Genomic DNA, 4,620 nt, shown 5'->3' with positions numbered 1-4,620 from the left:
TCGGGTCGTCACATATTGTTACGGTTATGTATGGATATAACAACGGTCTCTTTAAGCTATTGTAACGGTTTTTTTGTATTGCTACGATTTTAACTACCTATTGGAACGGTTTAGAGGACATTTTGGAACGATTTACCGGATCTATTACAACGGTTTACATTCTAATGGAACGCCATTTGTGTCCTATTGCAACGGTTCTGGTAGGCTATTGTAACAGTTCATTTAAAACAAAAATATAGCCCCTGTTGTAAATAAATTTATATATATATATATATATATATGTTATTAATAAATATTTATATATATAATAAATTATAATAACACTAAAATTTAAATAAATCATAAAATGAAACTATTAATAATATAACTCGTCCAACAAGCTAATAAGTTCCATAAAAGCAAATGTTCTACCCTAAGTGCATAAGTTTAATACATTTCAAGATGGTAAATTTCAAAATATTGACAACAAAAGATTCCTAAACATTCAATTATAGCAATTAAAAATTCATCTTAAGTAAGGTCTAGATCTTCACTGCCTTCATCTTCTATTTCTTGATCTACTCCACCTACAAAAGAGGATAAATAAAGTCATTACCCTTCATCTTGAATACCTGGACTAAATAAATTGATCAAAAAGAAAAAGAAAAGAATGGACGTACAAGATGCTAGCCATGCGCCTAGCTCTTCTACAAAAACACATTATCCAGACCAAAATTTGGACATTAAATGTGCATGCAAGCTACTAAAAAAGAACAACATATCAAATTAATCCCGTTATAGGATTTAAAAGGAAAAGTAGTCAGTTTGCACAAATATGGTTTTGTGACCACTAGCTAATTCCTGATTTCATATCACAACATAGGCTAGAGTTTAGAAAACTATATAGGCAGGAATAACAACTATAATAACTTTTTCTACAAATGAGTCAACCAAATAGTAACCAAAAGTGAATAATAAGTAGTGCAATCAACTTACCATACTAATTCAATACATTGACAATGTTAAAGTACCTGCAACATTTACTCTTCATACTGAACTTTTCTTTTGAAAAGGTAAGGTTATGTTATAAATCCAAAACTAAGAATGTGTTGTTGTAACTTTAAATAATTAACAGAGGCAGAAAAAGTAAAAGGATAAGCCCCAAAAAACTAATTCTGTAATAATCCTAACACCTGAAGAATAATTTCATCCTCATTTTACATGTTCCATCCATACCAAAAGCAAGAATAGGATGTTAATGGCATCCCCTCCACTGCCTTTGATAATTGGAAAAAGCACCAGATTTATCCTTTTCTATAGTAAACTCAATAAATACTGTACCAAAAACTAGAACATACAAAGTCCAATATTGCAAAGTCCAAGTATATTTTGACAAACTCATGATAACCACCAATACAATAATATACAAAAGCTATGCAGACATCTATAGAAGTGAAACACAGAACAAGAAAATACAATTAGAAGTCAATTGAAAGAAATTGAAACCTTAATATTTCCCTTTTACAACCAATCCTTCACATAAAGTAAAACAAGAAACAAGTAGATAATAGGTCCCAGAAAGAATGGATATAATTACCTTGTGGTGATCGAAGTTCCAATATTCAAGATCCTTAAAGTGAGACTCTCAAACATCTACCGGCCTATTCTCCATTCGAAGCTCATCATTCTCCTTTCTTCCATGTACACTTGGCATTTGAGTACGACCTCTTTTTCTTTTTGGCACGGAGGGGCCTGCAATAGTACAAAGCAAAGATAATCATCAATTACTATTGTTAGTTAATTTTATGATTAAAATTTATATATACTTGCCTTCTTCCTCATATTTTTAAATTGCTTCATGATTGATAGAATCCTCAGACTGTTCATGTACTGCCTGTGATGTATCCTAGGACAGAGAATAAACCCCATCGCCATTCTTGATTAATTAAATTATCTCAATATTTTTCATCGAAAAAATATATATAAATCAGGCATATGGTCCAAGATGTTAGAAACAACAACTTAAGCAAGAAGCAAAAAAGTGAGAATCACAACAAAATGAAGTTAACTAAAAAAATTTCAAGTATTCATATTGTTCCATTTATGCCGTCTTAATCCTATTTCAACAGAATTATTCATAAAAGATCAAAGTGCAATGAAGGATAAAGAAAATCCGTTAGAAATTTACAATTTAGTTGGTGCTATATGAATCATTTCATCTTTTGTTTTTCATTAACCCAAAAGGAGTTCTTATATAAAATTTGGCAATGATTTAGTCTATTTTAATCATTAAGGCCTTTGCCTTACCAACATCCAATCGTAAAGGTAAGCACTCTTATGGCAATTTATTTCACACAGATTCTCAAACAACAGTTTAATTAAAAATGGAGTACTCAACAGCTGTTTAAACTTACTTGATTTCCACAATAAGAATCTATAAGATTTTCTTTGATATTCAAATTATAAAGTACTTGAAGATCATGTTATAGCAATGTTGGACAAGAGAGAGCACGTTCAAATTAAACAAAATAATAGAGCAAAAAACAGAAAAAAGCAAGACATTGAAGTTTACTTTTTGTTGGAATTAAAGTGACTATACATCCTTTTTGGCACCATAGTTAGAAGATTAAATAGAGAATTGATTCAAAAATATTCCAAAGGTCCTAATCTTGAATCAGTTTAATCTCTCACAAATAATACATAATCAGAACATATACGAAACTAGTATTGAATACATATATGGAAGCTGCATCCACGATTTTCCCTAAGAATAAAAGAAAGATCACAACGACAAAGTGATTTTAAATTGTGTTTTTTTCAAAAAAGTGATCAAACTCGACTAAAAAAGAAGAAGAAAAGAAAAGGTGATTGATATGACCATGTATGATATATTTAGAATAAAAATTTAACTATATACTATCAAAAAGAAAAAAGAGTTACAACAAAGATTAATATTTCATTAGATGAAAAAGATTCTAACTGCAAAATCACTGCAGTAACAAAGAAGGTCATGGCTAACCATTTACTTAACTTAATCAGAACACTAAGAAAATAGTACGTTAACATTTTATCAATCAACAGTTCCTGCTTTTAATGGTTTATTAAGGGCGAATTAATCAATTTATACTGAAAGACCAAACAAGACACAAAGTTTAGACCTTTCAGATAAATAAAGCAAATTACCTCTCTTCCTAAACTTTATTCTATAATCGTAAAATCCCTATATGTAACAAAAAACTGTAGCTATTTAGACATAAGTATCCTATACCAGCCAAAAAAAAGCTACTTCATAACTAGACCAAAAAATGCAAGTAACCTAAAAGAAAGCTAGCAAAAAGGAATTCAAAACTTAGTTTTAAGATACAATCACAGCATGCAATAAAAAAAACTAAAGATATATATAAATACACCTCAACACGGCCAAGTCTCATAAAGTCGGGTTCTGTAGAGTTCTGATGGACCTCCTCAAATTCAATTCCATTCGATCTTGCAATATTAAACTTTAAAATGTGATCTTAATAGTAATCAAGAAATTATGCCACTAATCCAGCAATTCTACAAACATAATTTAAACTACTGGTGCAAACCCTACTGATTGCCAAAACATGTGAACTCCAGAAAAGCATGTCAATTCAAACAATATTAGAAAGTAAATCAAGAGATGAACATCCAATAAAAAATTTGTGTATGCATTCAATCCGACTGTATCGCTCAAATACCCCAAATATAAAAACATAAAAAAATCAAAGAGTCGGGTAACAAGGAACATTAAAACTGAAATCTTCATTCAAACACACAACCAACGATGTGGTTATCCCAAATTTATTAAAAATAAAAAATAAAAACTTACAGCGATGGTTTCTCTCACAGCTACTAGCGACAATTTTCAGCGAGGAATGGGATCGAAGAGATGGAATAAACCTTGGTTGAGTGTGTTTTTCTTGTTATTTCTTGGAGTCAAACTCTCGTCTTCCTCTTCCTTCTTTCAAGTCCAATTTCTAATCAAAACCCTAATCGAACAATCACAGAAATCGTAATCACTTATCTTTTGCAAATCTCAATCAATTAACACTACAGCAACCAGCGAAAACAAGAATATGAACGCCAAATTAGTTCTCACCTTTGATTTATCAAATTTGGTTATGGGTTGAGGAATAAGGTTAGGCCCTTACCCCCACCAGACTTGACTATTTAATATCAATAATTAGCATGAAGCATTTAATTTTTCAAATAAATGCACAGAACATGGTGATGTCCGTTTGAATCTAGGGAAACCTAGTGGACTTTTGGACAAGGCTATCTTAAAGGATCATTATGTGGGAAACATAACTGACCCGACTAGGTTTGAATATCCTTACATATTGAAGCCGTAATGGTGGAAGAATATCTTTAAAGTAATGGTTTAAGGTTAGTTGATAGAAAAAACCACATCAAATTTTAAAAAGTTTGAAAAGTTTAAGGTATTTGAATTCTTAAAAGCTGTATAAAGTAGAAGTGTGTTAAAATATTTTGGGAAATCCCATAATGGAATGGGTTTTGCATAAATTGGGACAGAGGGAATATCTGTTAGTCATTCTGGCAAGCATTTATTTTAATACAGGTGGGAACTAATTGGAAAAAGTTGTACTTAGAACTGAATGC

The 4,620-nt window shown here is 30.8% G+C and overlaps 1 long non-coding RNA gene across 1 annotated transcript; it reads right to left on the bottom strand.

The window, feature by feature from the left end:
• Nucleotides 1–376: 376 nt before the first annotated feature.
• On the bottom strand, nucleotides 377–4,145 carry LOC104218257 (uncharacterized). The gene is made up of 5 exons (XR_708952.2): nucleotides 4,100–4,145; nucleotides 3,830–3,989; nucleotides 1,810–1,885; nucleotides 1,577–1,731; nucleotides 377–566 (listed from the first exon to the last, which is right to left on the bottom strand). It is a non-coding gene; the product is annotated as an uncharacterized lncRNA (long non-coding RNA).
• Between the last annotated feature and the right edge of the window lie 475 nt (nucleotides 4,146–4,620).

This window comes from Nicotiana sylvestris, chromosome 8 (genome assembly GCF_000393655.2).
Source record: "Nicotiana sylvestris chromosome 8, ASM39365v2, whole genome shotgun sequence".
Taxonomy (NCBI): domain Eukaryota; kingdom Viridiplantae; phylum Streptophyta; class Magnoliopsida; order Solanales; family Solanaceae; genus Nicotiana; species Nicotiana sylvestris.
This window is presented reverse-complemented; position numbering and strand designations above follow the sequence as displayed.